The sequence below is a fragment of the Salmo salar genome, unplaced genomic scaffold (assembly GCF_905237065.1).
Source record: "Salmo salar unplaced genomic scaffold, Ssal_v3.1, whole genome shotgun sequence".
NCBI lineage: Eukaryota > Metazoa > Chordata > Actinopteri > Salmoniformes > Salmonidae > Salmo > Salmo salar.
This window is the reverse complement of record NW_025550844.1, coordinates 5,001-20,391: the sequence shown is the minus strand read 5'-3', so window position 1 is coordinate 20,391 and position 15,391 is coordinate 5,001. Positions and strand designations below refer to the sequence as shown.

General features: G+C 42.0%; 2 non-coding genes and 17 pseudogenes across 2 annotated transcripts; all 19 read left to right on the top strand.

Moving 5' to 3' along the window:
* The first annotated feature begins 303 nt into the window (after nucleotides 1-303).
* Nucleotides 304-424, top strand: LOC123740056 (uncharacterized; annotated as a pseudogene).
* A 420-nt stretch (nucleotides 425-844) lies between these two features.
* On the top strand, nucleotides 845-963 carry LOC123740036 (uncharacterized; annotated as a pseudogene).
* A 1,206-nt stretch (nucleotides 964-2,169) lies between these two features.
* LOC123740059 (uncharacterized) lies at nucleotides 2,170-2,287 on the top strand (annotated as a pseudogene).
* Nucleotides 2,288-2,423: 136 nt separating this feature from the next.
* LOC123740038 (uncharacterized) lies at nucleotides 2,424-2,542 on the top strand (annotated as a pseudogene).
* Nucleotides 2,543-2,953: 411 nt separating this feature from the next.
* On the top strand, nucleotides 2,954-3,069 carry LOC123740049 (uncharacterized; annotated as a pseudogene).
* Nucleotides 3,070-3,478: 409 nt separating this feature from the next.
* On the top strand, nucleotides 3,479-3,596 carry LOC123740058 (uncharacterized; annotated as a pseudogene).
* A 139-nt stretch (nucleotides 3,597-3,735) lies between these two features.
* LOC123740044 (uncharacterized) lies at nucleotides 3,736-3,853 on the top strand (annotated as a pseudogene).
* Nucleotides 3,854-4,263: 410 nt separating this feature from the next.
* On the top strand, nucleotides 4,264-4,381 carry LOC123740037 (uncharacterized; annotated as a pseudogene).
* Nucleotides 4,382-4,520: 139 nt separating this feature from the next.
* LOC123740035 (5S ribosomal RNA) lies at nucleotides 4,521-4,639 on the top strand. The gene has a single exon (XR_006768116.1). It is a non-coding gene; the product is annotated as a 5S ribosomal RNA (ribosomal RNA).
* A 942-nt stretch (nucleotides 4,640-5,581) lies between these two features.
* On the top strand, nucleotides 5,582-5,699 carry LOC123740046 (uncharacterized; annotated as a pseudogene).
* Nucleotides 5,700-5,836: 137 nt separating this feature from the next.
* Nucleotides 5,837-5,954, top strand: LOC123740041 (uncharacterized; annotated as a pseudogene).
* A 660-nt stretch (nucleotides 5,955-6,614) lies between these two features.
* Nucleotides 6,615-6,733, top strand: LOC123740039 (uncharacterized; annotated as a pseudogene).
* A 410-nt stretch (nucleotides 6,734-7,143) lies between these two features.
* Nucleotides 7,144-7,263, top strand: LOC123740042 (uncharacterized; annotated as a pseudogene).
* A 140-nt stretch (nucleotides 7,264-7,403) lies between these two features.
* On the top strand, nucleotides 7,404-7,520 carry LOC123740043 (uncharacterized; annotated as a pseudogene).
* Nucleotides 7,521-8,181: 661 nt separating this feature from the next.
* LOC123740047 (5S ribosomal RNA) lies at nucleotides 8,182-8,300 on the top strand. Its single transcript, XR_006768118.1, has one exon. It is a non-coding gene; the product is annotated as a 5S ribosomal RNA (ribosomal RNA).
* Nucleotides 8,301-9,187: 887 nt separating this feature from the next.
* On the top strand, nucleotides 9,188-9,305 carry LOC123740055 (uncharacterized; annotated as a pseudogene).
* A 1,709-nt stretch (nucleotides 9,306-11,014) lies between these two features.
* Nucleotides 11,015-11,138, top strand: LOC123740052 (uncharacterized; annotated as a pseudogene).
* Nucleotides 11,139-12,598: 1,460 nt separating this feature from the next.
* On the top strand, nucleotides 12,599-12,718 carry LOC123740045 (uncharacterized; annotated as a pseudogene).
* A 1,745-nt stretch (nucleotides 12,719-14,463) lies between these two features.
* LOC123740057 (uncharacterized) lies at nucleotides 14,464-14,585 on the top strand (annotated as a pseudogene).
* The last annotated feature ends 806 nt before the right edge of the window (nucleotides 14,586-15,391 follow it).

Sequence of the window (15,391 nt, the reverse complement as noted above, 5' to 3'; positions counted from 1 at the left end):
AGACTCATTTTTGACTATATATGTTGTACAAGAGATTGTTTCTCGCCACGCCATACCTGCGTAGGCCCGATCTCGCCTGATCTCGGAAGCTGAGCAGTGGTCGTGCTTGGCTAGTACTTGCTATGGGAGACCGCTCTGGGAAAACCAAGTGTTGCAAGCATTTTGTCCACGAGGGTATGTTCTTGCACTAGTTTCATCAGCAACACTGCCTTGTATGTAAGCATTTAATGATGAATTGACTAAATGTCTGTTTTATCAGACTTCCACTTTGACTATATATGTTGTAGCAAGAGATTGTTTCTCGCCTACGGCCATACCAGCCCGGGTACGCCCGATCTCGTCTGATCTCGGAAGCTAAGCAGGGTCGGGCCTGGTTGGCACCTGGATGGGGAGACCCCTGGGAACATACCAGGTGCTGTAAGCATTTTGTCCACGAGGGTGTGCTTTTTTGCACTATTTCTATCAAGCAACACTAGCCTTGTAGTAAGCATTTAATGATGAAATTGACTAAATGCAGCCGTTCTGACTTTTTAATAGGATCAAATTTCCTTGTGTTTTCAATTAGCATCTGCCTTTGTAGTTATAAGACAAAAAAGAATATTGTTGCTGAATGCAGCTTGTGTGTGCTTTGTATGCTCCTTTGCCCTGTTCAAATGATGGAAGGAAATAAAGTTTGTATTTTATCCAACTACCAGAGCTAAAAAAGTGATGGGAACAGTGTTTATAATTTTCTTCTCACTTTTTTCAGTGACACAAAGTTCAAGCTGCTTATCTAATTGGTGAAAATGCAATGTCTGTTTATCAGACTATTTGACTATATATGATGTAGCAAGAGATTGTTCTCGCTACGGCCATACCATCCTGGGTACGCCCGATCTCGATCTGATCTCGTAAGCTAAGCAGGGTCGGGCCTGGTTAGTACTTGGCTGGGAGACCGCCCGGGAATACCAGGTGCTGTAAGCATTTTGTCCACGGGGGTGTGTTCTTGCACTATTTCATCAGCAAACACTGCCTTGTAGTAGGCATTTAATGATGAATTGACTAAATGCACCGCCCTGCCTTTTTAATAGGATCAAATTTCCTTGTGTTTTCAATTAGCATCTGCCTCTTGTATTTATAAGACAAACAAGCATATTGTTGTTGAATGCAGCTTGTGTGTGCTTTATGCTCCTTCTCCCTGTTCAAATGATGGAAGGAAATAAAGTTTGTATTTTATCCAACTACCTAAGTCAAAAAGTGATGGGAACAGTGTTTATACTTTCTACTACTTTTTCAGTGACACAAAGTTCAAGCTGCTTATCTAATTGGTGAAAATGCAAGCGTCTGTTTATCAGACTTATTTTGACTATATATGTTGTAGCAAGAGATTGTTTCTCGCCACGCCATGCCCTGGCTACGCCCGATTCGTGACCTCGAAGCTAAGCAGGGTCGTGCCTGGTTAGTACTGGGATGGGAGACCGCCTGGGGAAACCAAGTGTTGTAAGCATTTTGTCCACGTGGGTATATGCTCTTGCACTATTTCATCAGCAACACTGCTTTGTGGTAAGCATTTAATGATGAATTGACTAACCGGACGGACGAACACCGTAAATTTTTTATCAGACTCATTTTGACTATATGTGATGTAAGCAAGAGATTGTTTCTCGCTTCACGGCTCATACCAGCCTGGGTACGCCCGACCTCGTCTGATTCGGAAGCTGAGAGGGTTCGGGCCTGCTTATACTTGGATGGGAGAACGCCTGGGGATACCAGGTGCTGTAAGCATTTTGTCCACGAGGGTGTGCTTTGCACTATTTCATCAGCAACATCTGCCTTGTAGTAAGCATTTAATGATGAATTGACTAAATGCAGCTTCCTGCCTTTTTAATAGGATCAAATTTCCTTGAAGCTTTCTAATTAGCATCTGCCTTTGTATTTATAAGACAAACAAGAATATGGTTGCTGAATGCAGCTTGTGTGCGCTTTATGCCCTTTTTCCCTGTTCAAATGATGGAAGGAATAAAGTTTGTATTTTATCCAACTACTGTGCTAAAAAGTGAGGGGAATAGTGTTTATAATTTCTCTACTTTTTCAGACACAAAGTTCAAGCTGCTTATCTAATTGGTGAAAATGCAATGTCTGTTTATCAGACTCATTTTGACTATATGTTGTAGCAAGAGATTGTTTCTTGCTTACGGCCATACCAGCCTGGGTACTCCCGATCTCGTCTGATCTCGGAAGCTAAGCAGGGTCGTGCCTGGTTGTACTTGGATGGGAGACTGCTTGGGAAAACCAAGTGCTGTAAGCATTTTGTCCACGAGGGTATGCTCTTGCACTATTTCATCAGCAACACTGCCTTGTATTAAGCATTTAATGATGAATTGACTAAATGTCTGTTTTATCAGACTCACTTTGACTATATAGTTGTAGCAAGAAAATGTTTCGCCACGGCCATACCAGCCTCGGTACGCCCGATCTCGTCCTGATCTCGGAAGCTAAGCAGGGTCGGGCCTGGTTAGTACCTGGATGGGAGACCGCCTGGGAATACCAGGTGCTATAAGCATTTTGTCCACGAGGGTGTGCTCTTGCACTATTTCATCAGCAACACTGCCCTGTAGTAAGCATTTAATGATGAATTGACTAAATGCACCGTCCTCGACTTTTTAATAGGATCAAATTTCCTTGTGTTTTCAATTAGCATCTGCCTTGTATTTATAAGACAAACAAGAATATTGTTGCTGAATGCAGCTTGTGTGTGCTTTATGCTCCTTTGCCCTGTTCAAATGATGAAAGGAAATAAAGTTTGTATTTTATCCAACTACCTGTGCATAAAAAGTGATGGGAACAGTGTTTATAATTTCTTCTACTTTTTCAGTGACACAAAGTTCAAGCTGCTTATCTAATTGGTGAAAATGCAATGTCTGTTTATCAGACTCATTTTGACTATATATGATGTAGCAAGAGATTGTTTCTCGCCACGGCCATTCCATCCTGGGTACGCCCGATCTCGTCTGATCTCGGAAGCTAAGCAGGGTCGGGCCTGTTAGTACTTGATGGGAGACCGCCTGGGAATACCAGGTGCTGTAAGCATTTTGTCCACGAGGGTGTGCTCTTGCACTATTTCATCAGCAACACTGCCTTGTAGTAAGCATTTAATGATGAATTGATTAAATGCACCTTCCTGACTTTTTAATTGGATCAAATTTCCTTGTGTTTTCAATTAGCATCTGCCTTGTATTTATAAGACAAACAAGAATATTGTTGCTGAATGCAGCTTGTGTGTGCTTTATGCTCCTTTGCCCTGTTCAAATGATGGAAGGAAATAAAGTTTGTATTTTATCCAACTACCTGTTCTAAAAAGTGATGGGAACAGTGTTTATAATTTCTTCTACTTTTTCAGTGACACAAAGTTCAAGCTGCTTATCTAATTGGTGAAAATGCAATGTCTGTTTATCAGACTCATATTGACTATATATGTTGTAGCAAGAGATTGTTTCTCGCTTACGGCCATACCAGCCTGGGTACGCCCGATCTCGTCTGATCTCGAAGCTAAGCAGGCTCGTGCCTGGTTAGTACTTGGATGGGAGACCGCCTGGGAAAACCAAGTGCTGTAAGCATTTTGTCCACGAGGGTATGCTCTTGCACTATTTCATCAGCAACATTGCCTTGTATTAAGCATTTAATGATGAATTGACTAAATGTCTGTTTTATCAGACTCACTTTGACTATATATGTTGTAGCAAGAGATTGTTTCTCGCCACGGCCATACCAGCCTGGGTACGCCCGATCTCGTCTGATCTCGGAAGCTAAGCAGGATCGGGCCTGGTTAGTACTTGATGGGAGAACCCCCTGGGAATACCAGGTGCTGTAAGCATTTTGTCCACGAGGGTGTGCTCTTGCACTATTTCATCAGCAACACTGCCTTGAGTAAGCGTTTAATGATGAATTGACTAAATGCAGCTTCCTGCCTTTTTAATAGGATCAAATTTCCTTGTGTTTTCAATTAGCATCTGCCTTGTATTTATAAGACAAACAAGAATATTGTTGCTGAATGCAGCTTGTGTGTGCTTTATGCTCCCCTTTGCCCTGTTCAAATGATGGAAGGAAATAAAGTTTGTATTTTATCCAACTACCTGTGCTAAAAAGTGATGGGAACAGTGTTTATAATTTCTTCTACTTTTTCAGTGACACAAAGTTCAAGCTGCTTATCTAATTGGTGAAAATGCAATGTCTGTTTATCAGACTCATTTTGACTATATATGTTGTAGCAAGAGATTGTTTCTCGCTTACGGCCATACCAGCCTGGGTACGCCCGATCTCGTCTGATCCGGAAGCTAAGCAGGGTCGTGCCTGGTTAGTACTTGGATGGGAGACCGCCTGGGAAAACCAAGTGCTGTAAGCATTTTGTCCACGAGGGTATGCTCTTGCACTATTTCATCAGCAACACTGCCTTGTATTAAGCATTTAATGATGAATTGACTAAATGTCTGTTTTATCAGACTCACTTTGACTATATATGTTGTAGCAAGAAAATGTTTCTCGCTTACGGCCATACCAGCCTGGTTACGCCCGATCTCGTCTGATCTCGGAAGCTAAGCAGGGTCGGGCCTGGTTAGTACCTGGATGGGAGACCGCCTGGGAATACCAGGTGCTATAAGCATTTTGTCCACGAGGGTGTGCTCTTGCACTATTTCATCAGCAACACTGCCTTGTAGTAAGCATTTAATGATGAATTGACTAAATGCAGCGTCCTGACTTTTTAATAGGATCAAATTTCCTTGTGTTTTCAATTAGCATCTGCCTTGTATTTATAAGACAAACAAGAATATTGTTGCTGAATGCAGCTTGTGTGTGCTTTATGCTCCTTGCCCTGTTCAAATGATGAAAGGAAATAAAGTTTGTATTTTATCCAACTACCTGTGCTAAAAAGTGATGGGAACAGTGTTTATAATTTCTTCTACTTTTCAGTGACACAAAGTTCAAGCTGCTTATCTAATTGGTGAAAATGCAATGTTGTTTATCAGACTCATTTTGACTATATATGTTGTAGCAAGAGATTGCTTCTCGCTTCCGGCCATACCAGCCTGGGTATTCCCGATCTCGTCTGATCTATCGCTGATGGAAGCTAAGCAGGGTCGGGCCTGGTTAGTACTGGATGGGGAGACCGCCTGGGAATACCAGGTGCTGTAAGCATTTTGTCCACGAGGGTGTGCTCTTGCACTATTTCATCAGCAACACTGCCTTGTAGTAAGCATTTAATGATGAATTGACTAAATGCAGCTTCCTGCCTTTTTAATAGGATCAAATTTCCTTGTGTTTTCAATTAGCATCTGCCTTGTATTTATAAGACAAACAAGAATATTGTTGCTGAATGCAGCTTGTGTGTGCTTTATGCTCCTTTGCCCTGTTCAAATGATGGAAGGAAATAAAGTTTGTATTTTATCCAACTACCTGTGCTAAAAAGTGATGGGAACAGTGTTTATAATTTCTTCTACTTTTTCAGTGACACAAAGTTCAAGCTGCTTATCTAATTGGTGAAAATGCAATGTCTGTTTATCAGACTCATTTTGACTATATATGTTGTAGCAAGAGATTGTTTCTCGCTTACGCATACCAGCCTGGGTACTCCCGATCTCGTCTGATCTCGGAAGCTAAGCAGGGCTCGTGCCTGGTTAGTACTTGGATGGGAGACCGCCTGGGAAAACCAAGTGCTGTAAGCATTTTGTCCACGAGGGTATGCTCTTGCACTATTTCATCAGCAACACTGCCTTGTATTAAGCATTTAATGATGAATTGACTAAATGTCTGTTTTATCAGACTCACTTTGACTATATATGTTGTAGCAAGAGATTGTTTCTCGCACGGCCATACCAGCCTGCGTCCGCCCGATCTCGTCTGATCTCGGAAGCTAAGCAGGGTCGGCCTGGTTAGTACCTGGATGGGAGACCGCCTGGGAATACCAGGTGCTGTAAGCATTTTGTCCACGAGGGTGTGCTCTTGCACTATTTCATCAGCAACACTGCCTTGTAGTAAGCATTTAATGATGAATTGACTAAATGCAGCGTCCTGACTTTTTAATAGGATCAAATTTCCTTGTGTTTTCAATTAGCATCTGCCTTGTATTTATAAGACAAACAAGAATATTGTTGCTGAATGCAGCTTGTGTGTGCTTTATGCTCCTTTGCCCTGTTCAAATGATGGAAGGAAATAAAGTTTGTATTTTTATCCAACTACCTGTGCTAAAAAGTGATGGGAACAGTGTTTATAATTTCTTCTACTTTTTTCAGTGACACAAAGTTCAAGCTGCTTATCTAATTGGTGAAAATGCAATGTCTGTTTATCAGACTCATTTTGACTATATATGTTGTAGCAAGAGATTGTTTCGCGCCACGGCCATACAGCCTGGGTACGCCCGATTCGCCTCGGAAGCTAAGCAGGGTCGTGCCTGGTTAGTATTGGATGGGAGACCGCCTGGGAAAACCAAGTGCTGTAAGCATTTTGTCCACGAGGGTATGCTCTTGCACTATTTCATCAGCAACACTGCCTTGTATTAAGCATTTAATGATGAATTGACCAAATGTCTGTTTTATCAGACTCACTTTGACTATATATGTTGTAGCAAGAGAATGTTTCTCGCCACGGCCATACCAGCCTGGGCACGCCCGATCTCGTCTGATCTCGGAAGCTAAGCAGGGTCGGGCCTGGTTAGTACCTGGATGGGAGACCGCCTGGGAAGTACCAGGTGCTATAAGCATTTTGTCCACGAGGGTGTGCTCTTGCACTATTTCATCAGCAACACTGCCTTGTAGTAAGCATTTAATGATGAATTGACTAAATGCACCGTCCCTGACTTTTTAATAGGATCAAATTTCCTTGTGTTTTCAATTAGCATCTGCCTTGTATTTATAAGACAAACAAGAATATTGTTGCTGAATGCAGCTTGTGTGTGCTTTATGCTCCTTTGCCCTGTTCAAATGATGGAAGGAAATAAAGTTTGTATTTTATCCAACTACCTGTGCTAAAAAGTGATGGGAACAGTGTTTATAATTTCTTCTACTTTTTCAGTGACACAAAGTTCAAGCTGCTTATCTAATTGGTGAAAATGCAATGTCTGTTTATCAGACTCATTTTGACTATATATGTTGTAGCAAGAGATTGTTTCTCGCTTACGGCCATACCAGCCTGGGTACGCCCGATCTCGCCTCATCTCGGAAGCTAAGCAGGGTCGGGCCTGGTTAGTACTTGGATGGGGAGACCGCCTGGGAAAACCAAGTGCTGTAAGCATTTTGTCCACGAGGGTGTGCTCTTGCACTATTTCATCAGCAACACTGCCTTGTGATTAAGCATTTAATGATGAATTGACTAAATGTCTGTTTTACCAGACTCACTTTGACTATATATGTTGTAGCAAGAGATTGCTTCTCGCCTACGGCCATACCAGCCTGGGTCCGCCCGATCTCGGCTGATCTCGGAAGCTAAGCAGGGTCGGGCCTGGTTAGTACTGATCGGAGACCGCCTGGGAATACCAGGTGCTGTAAGCATTTTGTCCACGAGGGTGTGCTCTTGCACTATTTCATCAGCAACACTGTCTTTGTAGTAAGCATTTAATGATGAATTGACTAAATGCAGCTTCCTGCCTTTTTAATAGGATCAAATTTCCTTGTGTTTTCAATTAGCATCTGCCTTGTATTTATAAGACAAACAAGAATATTGTTGCCGAATGCAGCTTGTGTGTGCTTTATGCTCCTTTGCCCTGTTCAAATGATGGAAGGAAATAAAGTTTGTATTTTATCCAACTACCTGTGCTAAAAAGTGATGGGAACAGTGTTTATAATTTCTTCTACTTTTTCAGTGACACAAAGTTCAAGCTGCTTATCTAATTGGTGAAAATGCAATGTCTGTTTATCAGACTCATTTTGACTATATATGTTGTAGCAAGAGATTGTTTCTCGCCTACGGCCATACCAGCCTGGGTACGCCCGATTCCTGATCCGGAAGCTAAGCAGGGTCGCGCCTGGTTAGTACTTGGATGGGAGACCGCCTGGGAAAACCAAGTTGTAAGATTTTGTCCACGAGGGTATGTTCTTGCACTATTTCATCAGCAACACTGCCTTGTATTAAGCATTTAATGATGAATTGACTAAATGTCTGTTTTATCAGACTCACTTTGACTATATATGTTGTAGCAAGAGATTGTTTCTCGCTTACGGCCATACCAGCCTGGGTACGCCCGATCGCGCCTGATCTCGGAAGCTAAGCAGGGTCGGGCCTGGTTAGTACCTGGATGGGAGACCGCCTGGGAATACCAGGTGCTATAAGCATTTTGTCCACGAGGGTGTGCTCTTGCACTATTTCATCAGCAACACTGCCTTGTAGTAAGCATTTAATGATGAATTGACTAAATGCAGCTCCTGACTTTTTAATAGGATCACATTTCCTTGTGTTTTCAATTAGCATCTGTCTTGTATTTATAAGACAAACAAGAATATTGTTGCTGAATGCAGCTTGTGTGTGCTTTATGCTCCTTTGCCCTGTTCAAATGATGAAAGGAAATAAAGTTTGTATTTATCCAACTACCTGTGCTAAAAAGTGATGGGAACAGTGTTTATAATTTCTTCTACTTTTTCAGTGACACAAAGTTCAAGCTGCTTTATCTAATTGGAGAAAATGCAATGTCTGTTTATCAGACTATTTTGACTATATATGATTGTAGCAAGAGATTGTTTCTCGCCACGGCCATACCAGCCTGGGTATCGCCCGATCTCGTCTGATCTCGGAAGCTAAGCAGGGTCGTGCCTGGTTAGTACTTGGATGGAGACCGCGGGAATACCAAGTGCTGTAAGCATTTTGTCCATGAGGGTGTGCTCTGCATATTTCGCAAACTGTTTATTTTATGTATTGACTAATGTTTTATCAGACTCACTTTGACTATATATGTTGTAGCAAGAGATTGTTTCTCGCCCGCCATACCACCTGGGTCCTCCCGATCTCGCCTGATCTCGGAAGCTAAGCAGTGGTCGTGCCTGGTTAGTACTTGGATGGGAGACCGCCGGAAAACCAAGTGCTGTAAGCATTTTGTCCACGAGGGTATGTTCTTGCACTATTTCACCAGCAACACTGCCTTGTATTAAGCATTTAATGATGAATTGACTAAATGTCTGTTTTTCAGACTCACTTTGACTATATATGTTGTAGCAAGAGATTGTTTCTCTACGGCCATACCAGCCGGTACGCCCGATCTCGCCTGATCTCGGAAGCTAAGCAGGGTCGGGCCTGGTTAGTACTTGGACGGGGAGACCGCCTGGGAATACCAGGTGCTGTAAGCATTTTGTCCACGAGGGTGTGCTCTTGCACTATTTCATCAGCAACACTGCCTTGTAGTAAGCATTTAATGATGAATTGACTAAATGCAGCGCCCTGACTTTTTAATAGGATCAAATTTCCTTGTGTTTTCAATTAGCATCTGCCTTGTATTTATAAGACAAACAAGAATATTGTTGCTGAATGCAGCTTGTGTGTGCTTTATGCTCCTTTTGCCCTGTTCAAATGATGGAAGGAAATAAAGTTTGTATTTTATCCAACTACCTGTCTAAAAAGTGATGGGAATAGTGTTTATAATTTCTTCTACTTTTTCAGTGACACAAAGTTCAAGCTGCTTATCTAATTGGTGAAAATGCAATGTCTGTTTATCAGACTCATTTTGACTATATATGTTGTAGCAAGAGATTGTTTCTCGCCCGGCACATACCTGGGTACGCCCGACCCGCCTGATCTCGGAAGCTAAGCAGGGCCGGGCCTGGTAGTACTTGGATGGGAGACCGCCTGGGAATACCAGGTGCTGTAAGCATTTTGTCCACGAGGGTGTGCTCTTGCACTATTTCATCAGCAACACTGCCTTTGTAGTAAGCATTTAATGATGAATTGACTAAATGCAGCGTCCTGACTTTTTAATAGGATCAAATTTCCTTGTGTTTTCAATTACATCTGCCTTGTATTTATAAGACAAACAAGAATATTGTTGCTGAATGCAGCTTGTGTGTGCTTTATGTCCTTTGCCCTGTTCAAATGATGGAAGGAAATAAAGTTTGTATTTTATCCAACTACCTGAGCTAAAAAGTGATGGAACAGTGTTTATAATTTCTTCTACTTTTTCAGTGACACAAAGTTCAAGCTGCTTATTAAATGGTGAAAATGCAATGTCTGTTTATCAGACTCATTTTGACTATATATGTTGTAGCAAGAGATTGTTTCTCGCCACGGCCATACCAGCCTGGGTACGCCCGATCTCGTCTGATCTCGAAGCTAAGCAGGGTCGCGCCTGGTTAGTACTTTGATGGGAGACCGCCTGGGAAAACCGAGTGTTGCAAGCATTTTGTCCACGAGGGTATGCTCTTGCACTATTTCATCAGCAACACTGCCTTGTATTAAGCATTTAATGATGAATTGACTAAATGTCTGTTTTATCAGACTCACTTTGACTATATACGTTGTAGCAAGAGATTGTTTCTCGCCACGCCATACCAGCTGGGCACGCCCGATCGCTGCCTGATCTCGGGAAGCTAAGCAGGACCGGGCCTGGTTAGTATGGATGGGAGACCCCCTGGGAATACCAGGTGGCTGTAAGCATTTTTGTCCACGAGGGTGTCTCTTGCACTATTTCATCAGCAACACTGCCTTGTAGTAAGCATTTAATGATGAATTGACTAAAATGCAGCTTCCTGCCTTTTTAATAGGATCAAATTTTTGTGTTTTCAATTAGCATCTGCCTTGTATTTATAAGACAAACAAGAATATTGTTGCTGAATGCAGCTTGTGTGTGCTTTTATGCTCCTTTGCCCTGTTCAAATGATGGAAGGAAATAAAGTTTGTATTTTATCCAACTACCTGTGCTAAAAAGTGATGGGAACAGTGTTTATAATTTCTTCTACTTTTTCAGTGACACAAAGCTCAAGCTGCTTATCTAATTGGTGAAAATGCAATGTCTGTTTATCAGACTCATTTTGACTATATATGTTGTAGCAAGAGATTGTTTCTCGCCTACGGCCATACTCAGCCTGGGCAAACGCCCGATCTCGTCTGATCTCGGAAGCTAAGCAGGGTCGTGCCTGAGTTAGTACTTGGATGGGAGACCGCCTGGGAAAACCAAGTGGCTGTAAGTATTTTGTCCACGAGGGTATGTTCTTGCACTATTTCATCAGCAACACTGCCTTGTATTAAGCATTTAATGATGAATTGACTAAATGTCTGTTTTATCAGACTCACTTTGACTATATATGTTGTAGCAAGAGAATGTTTCGCCACGGCCATGGCCGAAGCCTGGGCCCGCCCCGATCTCGTCTGATCTCGGAAGCTAAGCAGTGGTCGGGCCTGGTTAGTACCTGGATGGGAGACCGCCTGGGAAAACCAGGTGCTATAAGCATTTTGTCCACGAGGGTGTGCTCTTGGCACTATTTCATCAGCAATATCTGCCTTGTAGTAAGCATTTAATGATGAATTGACTAAATGCACCGCCCTGACTTTTTTAATATAGGATCAAATTTCCTTGTGTTTTCAATTAGCATCTGCCTTGTATTTATAAGACAAACAAGAATATTGTTGCTGAATGCAGCTTGTGTGCTTTATGCTCCTTTGCCCTGTTCAAATGATGGAAGGAAATAAAGTTTGTATTTTATCCAACTACCTGTGCTAAAATGTGATGGGAACAGTGTTTATAATTTTCACTTTTTCAGTGACACAAAGTTCAAGCTGCTTATCTAATTGGTGAAAATGCAATGTCTGTTTATCAGACTCATTTTGACTATATATGTTGTAGCAAGAGATTCTTTCTCGCCACGGCCATACCAGCCTGGGTACGCCCTCGTTGGATCTCGGAAGCTAAGCAGGCTCGTGCCTGGTTAGGTACTTCTGATGGGAGACTCCGCCTGGGAAAACCAAGTGCTGTAAGCATTTTGTCCACGAGGGTATGCTCTTGCACTATTTCATCAGCAACACTGCCTTTGTATTAAGCATTTAATGATGAATTGACTAAATGTCTGTTTTATCAGACTCACTTTGACTATATATGCTGTGGCAAGAGATTGATTCTCGCCACGGCCATACCAGCCTGGGTCACGCCCGATCTCGCCTTGATCTCGGAACTAAGCAGGGTCGGGCCTGGTTAGTACCTGTGATGGGAGAACCCTGGGAATACCAGGTGCTGTAAGCATTTTGTCCACGAGGGTGTTCTCTTGCACTATTTCATCAGCAACACTGCCTTGTAGTAAGCATTTAATGATGAATTGACTAAATGCAGCTGGCCCTGCCTTTTTAATAGGATCAAATTTCCTTGTGTTTTCTTAATTAGCATCTGCCTTGTATTTATAAGACAAACAAGAATATTGCTGCTGAATGCAGCTTGTGTGTGCTTTATGCCCCTTTGCCCTGTTCAAATGATGGAAGGAAATAAAGTTTGTATTTTATCCAACTACCCAAGTGAAAAAGTGATGGGAACAGTGTTTATAATTTCCTTCTACTCTTTTCAGTGACACAAAGTTCAAGCTGCTTATCTAATTGGTGAAAATGCAATGTCTGTTTATCAGACTCATTTTGACTATATTGATGTAGCAAGAGATTGTTTCTCGCCTACGCCATATACCAGCCTGGGTACGCCCGATCTCGTCTGATCTCGGAAGCTAAGCAGGGTCGGGCCTGGTTAGTACTTCATGGGGAGACCGCCTGGGAATACCAGGTGCTGTAAGCATTTTGTCCACGAGGGTGTGCTCTGCACTATTTCATCAGCAACACTGCCTTGTAGTAAGCATTTAATGATGAATTGACTAAATGTAACCGGCTCTGACTTTTTTGTAGATAGGGATCAAATTTCCTTGTGTTTTCAATTAGCATCTGCCTTGTATTTAAAGACAAAACAAGTTAAATATTGTTGCTGAATGCAGCTTGTGTGTGCTTTATGCTCCTTTGCCCTGTTCAAATGATGGAAGGAAATAAAGTTTGTATTTTATCCAACTACCTGTGCTAAAAAGTGATGGGAACAGTGTTTATAATTTCTTCTACTTTTTCAGTGACACAAAGTTCAAGCTGCTTATCTAATTGGTGAAAATGCAATGTCTGTTTTTATCACACTCACTTTGACTATATATGTTGTAGCAAGTGAGATTGTTTCTCGCCTACTACCATACACAGCCTGGGTACGCCCGATCTCGTCTGATCTCGGAAGCTAAGCAGGGTCGGGCCTGGTTAGTACTTGGATGTGGAGACCGCCTGGGAACCAGGTGCTGTAAGCATTTTGTCCACGAGGGTGTGCTCTTGCACTATTTCATCAGCAACACTGCCTTGTAGTAAGCATTTAATGATGAATTGACTAAATGCAGCTTGCCTGACTTTTTAATAGGATCAAATTTTTGTGTTTTCAATTAGCATCTGCCTTGTATTTATAAGACAAAACAAGAATATTGTTGCTGAATGCAGCTTGTGTGTGTGCTTTATGCTCCTTTGCCTTGTTCAAATGATGGAAGGAAATAAAGTTTGTATTTTATCCAACTACCTAGAGTAAAAATGATGGGAACAGTGTTTATAATTTCTTCTACTTTTTCAGTGACACAAAGTTCAAGCTGCTTATCTAATTGGTGAAAATGCAATGTCTGTTTATCAGGACTCACTTTGGACTAGGTATATGTTGTAGCAAGAGATTGATTCTCGCCACGGCCATACCAGCCTGGGTAATGCCCGCATCTTGCTCTGATGTCGGAAGCTAAGCAGGGTCGCGGTTTGTTAGTACTTGGATGGAGACCGCCCGGGAAAACCAAGTGGCACTATTCCACGAGGGAGTGCTCTTGCACTATTTCATCAGCAACACTGCCTTGTAGTAAGCATTTAATGATGAATTGACTCAAACGTCTGTTTTGATCAGACTCACTTTGACTATATATGCTGTGGCGCAAGAGACTGGATTCACGCCACGGCCATACTACAGCCGGTAACTCCCGATCTCGTCTGATCTCGGGAAGCCAAGCAGGGTCGGCCTGGTTAGTACCTGGATGGGGAGACCGCCTGGGAATACCAGGTGCTAGCATTTTGTCCAGCGAGGGTGTGCTTCTTGCACTATTTCATCAGCAACACTGCCTTGTAGTAAGCATTTAATGATGAATTGACAAAATGCAGCGTCCCTGACTTTTTAATAGGATCAAATTTCCTTGTGTTTTCAATTAGTATCTGCCTTGTATTTATAAGACAAACAAGAATATTGTTGCTGAATGCAGAAACTTGTGTGTGCTTTATGCTCCTTTGCCCTGTTCAAATGATGAAAGGAAATAAAGTTTGTATTTTATCCAACTACCTGTGCTAAAAAGTGATGGGAACAGTGTTTGGTAATTTCTTCTACTTTTTCAGTGACACAAAGTTCAAGCTGCTTATCTAATTGGTGAAAATGCAATGTCTGTTTATCACACTCACTTTGACTATATATGTTGTAGCAAGAGATTGTTTCTGGCTTACGGCCATACCAGCCTGGGTACGCCCCGGATCCCGTCTAGATGTCGGAAGCTAAGCAGGGTCGGGCCTGGTTAGTACTTGGATGGGAGACCGCCTGGGAATACCAGGTGCTGTAAGCATTTTGTCCACGAGGGTGTGCTCTTGCACTATTTCATCAGCAACACTGCCTTGTAGTAAGCATTTAATGATGAATTGACTAAATGCAGCTTCCTGCTTGGATCAAATTCCTTGTGTTTTCAATTAGCATCTGCCTTGTATTTATAAGACAAACAAGAATATTGGTTGCTGAATGCAGCTTGTGTGTGCTTTATGCTCCTTTGCCCTGTTCAAATGATGGAAATAATTTGTATTTTATCCAACTACCGTGCTAAAAAGATGGGAACAGTGTTTATTTCTTCTACTTTTCAGTGACACAAAAGTTCAAGCTGCTTTCTAATTGGTGAAAATGCAATGTCTGTTTATCAGACTCACTTTGACTATATATGTTGTAGCAAGAGATTGATTCTCGCCTTACGACCATATACCAGCCTGGATCAGCCGATCTTGTCTGATCTCGGAAGCTAGAGGTTCGGGCCTGGTTAGTACTTGGATGGGGAGACCGCTCTTGGAATACCAAGTGTGTAAGCATTTTTTGTCCACGAGGGTGTGCTCTTGCACTATTTCATCAGCAACACTGCCTTGTAGTAAGCATTTAATGATGAATTGACTAAAGCAGCTTCCTGCCTTTTAATAGGATCAAATTTCCTTGTGTTTTCAATTAGCATCTGCCTTGTATTTATAAGACAAACAAGAATATTGTTGCTGAATGCAGCTTGTGTGTGCTTTATGCTCCTTTGCCCTGTTCAAATGAGAAAGGAAATAAAGTTTGTATTTTTATCCAACTACCAGTGCTAAAAAGTGATGGGAACAGTGTTTGTAATTTCTC